A 12,417-nucleotide genomic window follows, 5' to 3' on the forward strand; every position below is an offset into this window, starting at 1 on the left:
CCTTTGATAATCACATCACCACTGTGGTCAGGAAATCCTTCTATGTGGCTCATCTCATCACAAAAGGATTCTTATCCAGAAAAAAAGAGGTCATTGCTCCCCTCTACTCATCACTCATTAGACCCATTATAGAGTACAATGCCCCTTTTGGTATGTACCTCACAAGACATCTACAACAACTGGAAAGACCACAGAAATACCTCACAAAGAGGATTTTGACTTTTTTGAAACAGTCTCCAAGGCCATTGATGAGGGTAAGGCAGTCCACACAGCCTACCTTGACCTTGCAAAAGCTTTCGACACAATACCCCACTTGGGTATCATAGAAAAACTCACCAGCTTAAATGTAAACCCATATGTCACAAGATGGGTTGCAAACTGGCTAAAGGACAGAACCCACAGGGTCAGAATTGCTGGCGCCATGTTAGACTCCAAGCTGGTCACAAGCGGTGTCCCACAGGGCTCAGTCCTGTGCCCCCTCTTGTTCGGCATCTACTTTTCAGAAGTACAGGCAAACATAGGAGGATTATGGCTGACAAAGTTTGCAGATGACTGCAAACTGGGCGCCATAGCTGAAAATACATCAGACACAGATATCCTTCAGAGGGGTCTCATAGAAATGGATAACTGGTGCCAGAGCCATGGCCTTAAGTTAAACACCAAAAAATGTATAGTCATACCCTTCGGGAAAAACAAGGTTACCCCAAGCTACCATATAGGTGGAAATCCACTAAGCACAGAAGAGGTTATCAGGGATCTGGGGACCCAGGTTGACAGTAACCTTTCTTTTGACACTCACTTTGCCAAAGTGGTTAGGAAGACCTTCTACATTGCCCACCTGATCATGAAGGGATTCACATCCAGATCAAGGGAGGTCATTGTCCCCCTGTACTCTTCACTTATCAGACCAATGATTGAGTACAATGCCCCATTCGGAATGTATCTTACCCGACACCTGCAGCAATTAGAAAGACCCCAAAAGTTCCTCACCAAAAGGATAAAGGGTCTCAAAAATATGTCATATGCTGTCCGACTGAAGGAACTCCAGCTCTATTCAGTCGCATACCGTCTGCTCAGAGGTGACCTGTGCCTGACATACAAGGCCATGTCCAACCCAGAATTAATGGACATGCTCCACCTCAAAAAATCCAAATCCACCAGAACCACAAGAGCAAGAGACTTAAACCTCAACACGGATATAAACAGGACGTGCTGGAGGGACAGATTCATCACCCAGAGACTCCCTATGCTGTGGAACAGAATCCCAGTCCATGTGAGGCAGAGCACCTCGCTGGCTCTGTTCAAGAGGAATCTTGACCAGTGGATGGGAGATCGCAGGTTTACCCCGGGGATCATCTCTGTGTCAATGCTGGACAGAGGCACGGCAAACTTATGGGCATAGTATTTTTCAACCTAAGGGGTGGTGAAAGCCACAAAACTTTGGGCTAGACTTATAAATGCCCTAGGGCAGATAGCCTAGTATGAACCTATGAACCTACAATGCCCCTTTTGGTATGTACCTCACAAGACATCTACAACAACTGGAAAGACCACAGAAATACCTCACAAAGAGGATTACTGGTCTCAAACAAATGCCCTATGCAGACCATCTCAAAAAACTACAGCTTTAATCCATAGCACATCGCCTACTCAGGAGCAATCTCTGTCTAACATACAAAGCTATGTCAAACCCAGAACTGTTGGACATGCTCCACTTAAAGAATCCCAATCCCTCTGAGCTACATGCTCTAGGGACCTATACCTTGTCACCACAATAAACAGAACATGCTGGAGGGATAGATTCCTGTCCCAGAGACTTCCCATAATCTGGAACATACTACCTATCTATGTCAAACAGAGTTCCTCATTAGCACTTTTCAAGGAAAACCTTGATGACTGGATGGGAAATGAGAAATTCACCTCAGGGATCACTTCTGTGGCTCTGCTCGAAAGGGGCACAGGAAAATAATTTTCTTGGGTGGCGAAAGCCAGGGTATATTTTTTTGGCTAGGCTTATATAGGCCCTAGGTCCAATAGCCTAATACCTACCTATGAACCTATAAGAATGCTTGGCAATTTAGATATCCTTTTTCACTGCTCATGTAATTTTGCTTTCATTATTACCAACATATATATTTCATGAGCTGGGGCTGAAAAGAGTCTTGTAGCAGATCACCTTTTCCATGTACCATACTAACTGCCTATAGCAGCTTGAAAGACATTGATGTTTTCTTACCAAAGCTATTAATTTAGTTGTTAAGTGGGTAGTGCAGTGATCCACCTGGGCAATTTTCAGGTTCAGCCTAGGGATATGCACTCAACAAATCAACAGATAAACTATTTTGAATAATATTTACAAAAATTACTCCTGGAAAATTCCAATTTATAGGGCTGTACTTGATCAAAATCATGATATAATTCAAATGCTCAGTATATACACCTTGTTTTATATACAATATTTATAAAAACTGCAAGTGAGAAGAGGAAAATGAAAAACTAGAGGAAAATCTTACAAAGGTAGAATGTAAAGAGTTGGTGAAGTTGGATGAAATGGAAAACTGGACAGCAAGGTTGTTAGTGTTTGTATTTTTTCTTGTGTAATGTATCAATGCAGTGGGCTTGTAGCAGCATTTTCATTGTGTCTGTTAAAAATGTTTTTTTTTAGTTTGTGATGAAATATTAGAAGAGGAAATATGTTTTTATATGATTAGGAAGGAATTCCCAATCATGGGAGCAAGACCTGAGAAGAATATTCCACTCATTTCAAATTTGTTTGAGGTGTTTGAAGGTTTGGTGTTGATAGTGAAGCTGATCTCAGGTTTAATGGGGTATCTCTCCCTAGTTATCTACCTGCAGTGAAAGGGAAAAAATTATTGATTGATGAGTTTAAAGATCAGTTCTGAGAGAAGGAGAGTTGTACTCTGTGGGATGGGTAGACATTTTGCTTTTGCAGGAGCAAAGCAGTGGTACTTCTTTTTTAAAGTGAAGTTATGAACATGGAGGTTTTGGTTGTAGAGATGACAGATTTATTTTTGAGGTGGTAGCAGTGACTTGAAACACATAGCCAATTTGCGGAAGAAAGACTTCCTTTCCTATGAATGTACTGCCAGTAGAGATTAGAACATGAGATAATGTTAACCGATTTTTTTTTTAACTTGGATCAGGCATTAAAAAATGACTGAAGTATCTAACAAAATCCCTAGGTATCTATCTCACTGGGCAGTCTGAATATATGATTATGGTGAGATTGTCAATTACTGAGTCGGTGAGTTCTTGTTCTAATTTGTTGTTGTTTTTATCTTTTTTATGAGGGTTCTAGAAGTGTTAGATCTATAAATAACCATTATCTATATATAAACAAGACAAAAAAAAAACAAACAAAATTTCAGGTCTCAGTACCCTTGTCAGTTTTGATAGATTAAAATCCATGTCGCTCTGGTTTGTTTGGGGTAATTTCTGCTCAGCCTTCCATGTGACAAATGACACCATGCTCTTTGAACTCCTTCACCTAAATAGAACCAGTGGTAAACCAAATACTCACTTTAGAGAATTACCCCTGTGCTACCACATCAGCAACACCCGATAGCACAACAGGTATCTGACTTATCATATCCCTCCATTTTTGGTACAGGCTGTCCATACATACATAATAAGAAGAGTGCTTTCCGAACAATCTTTAAGACCAGTCTGGATGACTGGCTCAGACCTTAAAAATGTTCATCTAGTATATGTGGGGAAATCGCCTTAATGAGGAATATTGTCAGACTTCAACAAGTGCTGGGTCATGTGACTAGGCTTTTCAATAGTCTCTTTCTCTGCAACCTTGGTAAGAACCCATGAGCTTATAAAAAATAATAGAGAAATAAACAAATAAATAAATAAATCCATCCAATTTCTAAATCATTGTCCCGAAGCCCATATATGATGCATATCTTGCAATGACCTCACATTACGTTCTATACCATAGGTTCATAGGTTCATAGGTAGGTACTAGGCTATCGGCCCTAGGGCCCATACAAGCCTAGCCAAAAAATGTACTCTGGCTTTCGCCACCCAAGAAAAATATTTTCCTGTGCCCCTGTCGAGCAGAGCCACAGAAGTGATCCCCGGGGTGAATTTCCCATTTCCCATCCAATCATCAAAATTTTTCTTGAAGAGTGCTAATGAGGAGCTCTGTTTGACATACATAGGTAGTCTGTTCCAGAGTATGGGAAGTCTCTGGGACAGGAATCTATCCCTCCAGCATGTTTTGTTTATTGTGGTGACAAGGTTTAGGTCCCTAGAGCGTATAGCTCCCAACAGCTCTGGGTTTGACATAGCTTTGTATGTTAGGCAGAAATCGCCCCTGAGTAGGCGATATGCGATGGAGTAAAGCTGTAGCTTTTTGAGACGGTCTGCATAGGGCATCTGTTTGAGGCCAGTAATCCTCTTTGTGAGGTATTTCTGTGGTCTTTCCAGTTGTTGTAGATGTCTTGTGAGGTACATACCAAAAGGGGCATTGTACTCTATAATGGGTCTAATGAGTGATGAGTAGAGGGGAACAATGACCTCTTTTTTTCTGGATGAGAATCCTTTTGTGATGAGATGAGCCACGTAGAAGGATTTCCTGACCATTGTGGCAATGTGATTATCAAAGGAGAGACTACTGTCCACCTGTGTCCCAAGGTCTCTTATCACATTTTTGGCATTAAGTAGACTACCAGCTATGTGGTAGTTCATGGGTACAGAGTTTTTACCAAAGGGGATGACAATACACTTTTTGGCATTGAGCTTCAGGCCATGGCTATGACACCAGGTATCTGTCTCAGTGAGGCCCTTTTGTAGTTTGCCACATCGTTAGGAGTTTCGATTATAGCTCCTAGTTTGCAGTCATCTGCAAACTTTGTTAGCCAAAGACCTTCTGTGTTGGCCTGCACTTCAGAGAAGTAGATACCAAACAGGAGAGGACCCAGGACTGAACCCTGTGGTACTCCACTTGTCACTGGTCTGATGCCGGATTTGGAATCCACTACTTTCACAGTGTGGGTTCTGTCCATGAGCCAGTTGGCAACCCATCTTGTAACATAGGGATTTATACCTAGTTTAGTGAGCTTAGCTATAATTCCAGAGTGGGGGATGGTGTCGAACGCCTTGGCGAGATCTAGATAAGCTGTGTGAACCATTTTACCCTCATCTATGGGTTTGGTGACTGCTTCAAAGAAGTCAATCAGATTTAAGAGACATGATCTGCCTTTTACAAATCCAAACTGGGTAGGGTCCAGAGTTTGGAGATTACCAATGTCTTTGTTTATGAGTTCTATGATGATACGTTCCATGGCCTTGTAGACCAGGCTCGTCAGGCTAATGGGGCGGCAGTTCCCGAGGTCCGTAGTGGCTCCCCCTTTGTGAAGTGGGATAACCGTCGCGGTGTGACATGTAAATCAATGGGGGTCACTACAAAAAGTAGTGACACTCCCAAGGCTACAAGATTAAAAAAATAATTACATTTGATGATAGCAAGGTTCATAACAACTCAAATATGGGCAAGCCCTCCCACTCAAACTACACATGGTGAAAGTTCTGACATCCTAATCATATATATTTATATAAATATGGTTGTAACTCGAAAGGTAGAATACACATTTGGCTGAAATGCTTCTGTGGGTATAAAACAGAGAAAATGCACAAATGAGTGAATGTTCATTTGTGTGAAACATACTTGCTTGAATTTGGTGTTATATAATGTACGTAACCAGGAACGTGCAGAAAAAGTAATGCTTGTATGGAAAAGCAGTGGTTGTGAAGATCTACAAGACTGTGTTAAAGTATTTGTTGTGAACATGCAATTGTTTGTGTGTTAGGGTTAGAGTAAGGGTTAGGTAAGGAGATACATTCAGTGTTGTGCATGTTTTGTGTTGTGTATGCATTGTGTCCTTGTGTTTTGTATAGTGCTACTGTTAGGGAAAGGGCATTTAGTAATGTAACATGTAGGGTTAGAGGCAGGGGTTTGATTAGCATTGGGGTTATTATGGTTATGGTTATGGTTAAAGGTGGTTGTGGGGTGACATGCCCCTAACCATACTACTTATGTGTGCTAACCCTAACAGGAGGGTTCTCTCTACAGGTCAAGCTAGGTACTACAATAGCTACTTTTACAACAAGTTTTGATGACCGAGTGGGTAAACACAAATTTACTTAAATGCAAACAGCACTGCAACTGCAACTGAGACTTAACATACTTTTTACAACTGTCTGTGTTGTTAATACCTTGCAAATATTTTTCAAAGTAATATATGGTTTCTGATGGAGTAGGAGAGGGTTTTCCAGGACATAGGTCATAAATGTTAAAGACTATAAAACAGCACTCTAAAAAGCTGTGCAATACCAGATAACTTTCTTCACAGTGAAATCAGTGTGGCTAGCAAAAGCCAGTAAATGCACTTAGCAGACCCCAAGCTATTTTAATTGCCTTAATATCTTTACAGTCCACTTGCTGATGGTCTCCTTTAAGAATGGTTGATGGCAGGCACTTGTGATGGTTCTATACATTATAATATATCGCTTCACTCTTAAATGATATGCCACTGGCGGGAAGGACCATTACATTTGGCAGGTTCTCACAGCCCTGTTTCTAGAGTGTAATGGTCCTGTGTAAGTTAATAGATCTGCATGTACCTATCTCAGAATACTTATTTTAAAACACCTTTAATGAATTATCACTTGTGATGCAGGCAAATTTATACGAAAGTAATCAAACCATATTGCGTTCACATTTACAAGCAGTGTACATCACGTATATTGTCCTATACCATACATTCAAAGCAGCATTGCATAAATTGTTCAATTCCTGTCTTCTGTTAAACCTCACTCCTCTACCAAAACATTTTTCTCTGCAATCTACTCCTACCCTTTTCTAAAGATCCCACTTCCTGTTTTTATCTCTGTTACAATATTCACTTCTTCAAGTATAGTTGGTTTGCACTTTTTATTTCCATTTTGTAAATTGTTTTTTGGCAGCTACCAGAATTAAACTTAACAAGACCTTATTATGTTTAGGCAATTCAGATCCTGTATCCCAATGCAAAAAACAAAATCCTTACTTCCACTAATTTGCTCACCCAGTATTCTTGACAGAGTACTCTGTAGGTAATTTTTAAAGTCTGCCAATTCATGACACCCCAAGAACATTTCCTCCCATGTACCCCTTTCTTCTCCATTACACCTCTATTTTCAACTACTTGAGGAAAAATTCTTTGGAATCTTTTTGTGGTATAAAAGTACCTATGCAAACACTTTTAGGCAAAACCACTACAACTTCTAGATTTAGTTGCATATTTGGTAGACATACATATGTTCTCCCACTATTTCTTTGTGAAATGCTTATATGCCCTACTAATTATACCTTTTTAAACAGTAACTTCTATTCTAGATTAAATTAAAAACTCAGCCAGTCCAGGTCTTTCATTTAGGATTCTCCTGTCCGTTTCTCTTTATCTATACTCTGATGTCAATCCCTGGTAAGTAATGCAATCATTAACATGCAGTCCAAAAATCTTTTTGGCCCTTTCACATTCTATTACCTTCCGTCTCTAATTATTTGTTCCCAGTACCTTGGTTCCTTTGGCAGCTTCCTTCGGTAAATTTCAGCTCCCTCGTGCCTATTCTCTGTACCCCTAATTGCAGTCATCCCTGTCAGCAGAATCTCCTTTCTGCATTCCCATGTTGACTTAGTTTATATTATACTTTCTGCTACTTTATGAATATAATATTCTGTATGACTGTTATTCTCCTTAAGGATCAGCATTCAAAATTCCACTCATTCCTTATTTCCAGAATTACTTCACGTCTTCATTATCATCCCTTCCTGCTTTGAAATGTAGCTTTCTGCTCGTGTGATATATAAGAGCCTTAACTATGTCACTTTAAAATATCTCTTCAAATTAGGTAATCTTAAACCTCCTTGTTCTATTGGAAGGATTAACTTATCCCACATGACTTTGCCCTCTTCCCCTCCCAGATAAAATCCTTTGACTCTTTATTAATTACTATCTAAAACGTCTCCTCTGGGTGATAAAAATATGCCAGGCTTCTGTATAAAACTAAAGAGACTCAAGACATTTTTACTGCTTGTATCTTACTATCCATATTCATAGGCAAGAGGTTCCAATTTCTCTGTTTTTGTATTATCTTTTCTCTAGAATCTTCCCACATATTCTTAACTCCCATAACATAATCCTGTTTAAGCCCTATTCTTGAATATTTCATTTTATCATGTCCCCATAAATATGGGTATTGCTGAATCAATTCATGTGTGGGTACATAGTTTATATCTGTAGACTTTGTTTTATCTTCATTAAATTTATAGCCTTAAAAATCCCTGAACTGCTCAGAAGGTTCTACAACACTGGTTCTATTAGGCACACAATAATATCATCAGCAAACTACATTAATTCTATATCCTGAAAAATCTGGTAGTATTTCATAATCTTCTATACAACAACAAGATGCCCTTTACTGATTCCATAAGGTGCAGAATAATATCATCTGTAAATATAGCTAACTTTTCTTAAGCACCATACGAAATATATCCTTGAATTTCTGAGTCTCCTATTGTCTTTGCCAATAATTGTAAATATAACATAAATAACAAAGGGGAAAGAGATCACCTCTGCCTGATTTCTCCATTCCAATGCAACTTATCAGACAGGAACCATCCCACCTTGATTTTTCCTCCGATCTCTCATATATCCTTCTAATTAACCCTGTCATTGTATAATGAAATGCAATTACTTCCATTGCCTACTTGTAAAATTCTAACCTACCAACAACAGCAGTATTTTCTTACATCATGCTTCCCTCTGGATCATCATTGTTCTTTTTATGTAGTCAGATATTTGCCTCCTCACTACAGAACCAGATTGATCCCTGTTTATCAATTGTGTCATCACCTTTGCTTTCTTTAAGCCATTATAGATGTAACCACTTTATAGTCATGTTTTATAATTAAAATGGGTCTACATGAAGCTGGGCCTGATGGTTTTTAACATCTTTAGGTATTACAGCACCTCAGCTTTTTTCCAGGATGTTGGTACCTTCCTCCATTTAAAATGCTAATAAACAAAACCTTCCAGATCGTTATCACTTTCAACCCTCCTAGCTTCTAAACTCGAATGCTATCTATTCCTGGAGACTTTTCTGAAGATTGGTTATACATCTCCATTTTTATCTCATCTCCACATGTCTTAAGTGTTAATTGTTGAGCACCATCGACCTATAACCTTGGCATATTTAAGTCTTCCATAAATATTTCCATTTGTGCTTTTTCTTGACTTCCCCACTTCCCTGCTGAATAGAAATTTTCATAAATTTTCCAAAATATCTTTAATAGTTGAATAGCATCTCTGCTATTTTTTTAATTTATTTATTTAGTTATTTATTTTCTTACAGGGTCCCTAAGTTTGGTAGTTGTGCCAAAAGTGTTTGTGTTCTGGGGTTATTACCAAAAATAAATAAATAAACAGTTGCTTAACTGCAGTCTTTCTAAGCTCATACAGATTATCCAGGTACTCCCTTATTTTCTCTTTAGCACCCTGCAAAAGTGATTGTTTTTGTTCTGTGAAATTCCTTTTATTCTGTAATACTTTAACAATTGTCAGCCTTTGTAAATAATTCTTATTACTTCTTAACCAGATCTCTTTTTCTTTTATTTCTACCCTATTTTTTAAACTACAGTTTCATCTGATTCCATTCACTACCCATTCTTTAAATTCCTCTTTTTAACTGGTAGGTAGTGAAGCACCAGCATCTTATCTTTACTTCATTATCCTGCATTATCTTAGTAATTATTGCTGCATGATCTGAAATATTTGTTGGATGTTTGTCAAAGTTCTCAATTAAATGCATATGTTCCTGTTAAATATAATTTCTGTCTAGACTAGCCCAGTTATTGTATCTTGGTGAATAATATATAAATTCTCTCAGAGTTCCAACTACCAAATTCACATCATTCATACAGAATATTTTTATAAATGTCTATGGAAATCAACCCTGTTATGTTAGACTTTCCATTCTAGCCCCTAGACACATCCTCATTTTTGCAAATCAAAGCCCACTCCCCACCTATCAGTAATATTCCCAGGTAAAAGGTAATTATTTTTTCATTTCAAGCTCCATAATAGCAGTTTTATGTGGAATAGGTGGAATACAAATAATAAATTAATAATAAATCTCTTGCTAGTAGCCTCTTACTTACACAAATTTGCCATTATTATCTTTTCCTTCTTCTATAACTATTTGGGCTCCTGTAGCAGTTATTAAAAGTGATCCTATTTTCCTTTGTTCCTGATTTTCTGCTGAATATCCATCCTGAAATCCTTTCTTTATCAAATTCACCTGATCAGTTCTTTCCTAATGAGTCTGCAGTAGCATTGCTATTTGCACTCTACTTTTCTTAAAAAGATTAAACACGTGTTCATTTTTGTGTATACCTGTGAAATCATTTACATTCCAAGATAATATAGAAAGTGTTACCATTATGGTAAGAAGTCAAAATTCCCACATATTATATATGGCATTTTTTATAAAAGTCTTTTTTCAGCTTTTGTGATACATGCATTCAGTAATGTTTGGGAGGTTAATCCTTTATACATTTTTTCTGTCATTAGCATTGAAACCCTTGCCTCATTCTGAAGACATTTTATTTTAACAAAACCCATCAAACAGAAAAGCAAACACCTCCCAGAAGACTCCTGTAACATACTAACTTAATACAAACATACAAAACTATGTACATCTTCAAATAATAAAGTTTAACCCTCCTAATATGAACTCCTGTCCCAAATAGACAGCTGTTAACATGAAATTGAGGCATTTGAGGCTGCACTCCAAATTATACTTATGTACCCCAAAATACTTATGTTTTAATTTCATTCAATGTTTTGTTATAACACCTTGCTCAAATATTCTTCTTCTGCTTTATTACTGTATTTTTAGTAGTTTTGAAATTTGTATTGTACTTAACTTTTTGTTGATATTAGCTTTGTAATAATTGTATATGGAGCTTTTGTCCCTAGGCCTCCATTGAAAACATGCTCATTTTGGCCCAATGGACTTTCCTGGTTAACAAACTGCAAATAAAAAATAAAAAATAAATAAATATTACCTCAGAATACTTATCAGACATACTTAGAAGTTACAGAACAACTTAATAAATCAACCACTGAATGCATTTTAGCAGTTTTTAGTCTATACCTTCATATACTGTCTGCTCAAAACTATTTCAAAGGCACAGGGTAGCATAGTTTTGTACCTCTATGTTATATCAGACTATTTGTTCCACACTACAGTTTGTGTTACAATGAAACAATAAATAACTTTCAAAATTATTTACTACAGTTGCTGGTTTGAGACATGTAGAGTCTTTTTTTCTCATTAATACACCCACTAAGCATTTAATCAATATTTATTTATTCACTGTTTGATTCATATGTGATAACTGTGTTGGTGAGTTGGTCATTTATACTTATTTATAACCAGTATAGGGATTCATAGGTAGGTACTAGGTTATTGGCCCTAGGGCCTATATAAGCCTAGCCAAAAAGGTACCCTGGCTTTCGCCACCCAAGAAAATTATTTTCCTGTGCCATTGTCGAGCAGAGCCACAGAAGTGATCCCCGGTAAATTTCCTATCTCCCATCTAATCATTAGGATTTTTCTTGAAGAGTGCTAATGAGGAGCTTTGTTTGATATAGATAGGTAGTTTGTTCCAGAGTATGGGAATTCTCTGGGACAGGAATCTACCCTTCCAGCATGTTCTGTTTGTTGTGCTGACAAGGTTTAGGTCCCTAGAGCATGTAGCTTGGAGGGATTGGGATTTCCTTAAGTGGAGCATGTCCAACAGCTCTGGGTTTGACATAGCTTTGTATGTTAGGCAGAGATTGCCTCTAAGTAGGCGATATGTGACAGAGTAAAGCTGGAGTTTTTTTTAGATGGTCTGCATAAGGCATCTGTTTGAGGCAGTAATCCTCTTTGTGAGGTATTTCTTGGGCCTTTCCAGTTGTTGTAGATGTCTTGTGAGGTACATACCAAAAGGAGCATTGTACTCTATAATGGGTCTAATGAGTGATGAGTAGAGGGGAACAATGACGTCTTTTTTCCTGGATGAGAAACCTTATGTGATGAGGTGTGCCATTTGGAAGGATTTCCTGACTACTGTGGTGATGTGATTATCAAAGGAGACACTACTGTCCACCTGTGTCCCAAGGTATCTTATCACACTTTCAGTGTTAAGTAAACTACCGCCTATGTGGTAGTTCATGGGTACAGTGTTTTTACCAAAAGGGATGACACTGCACTTTTTGGCATTGAGCTTGAGGCCATGGTTTTGACTCCAGGCATCTGTCTCAGTGAGGCTCTTTTGTAGGATGTCCACATCATTAG

Source organism: Protopterus annectens, chromosome 3.part1 (genome assembly GCF_019279795.1).
Source record: "Protopterus annectens isolate FY-2018-M chromosome 3.part1, PAN1.0, whole genome shotgun sequence".
Taxonomy (NCBI): domain Eukaryota; kingdom Metazoa; phylum Chordata; order Ceratodontiformes; family Protopteridae; genus Protopterus; species Protopterus annectens.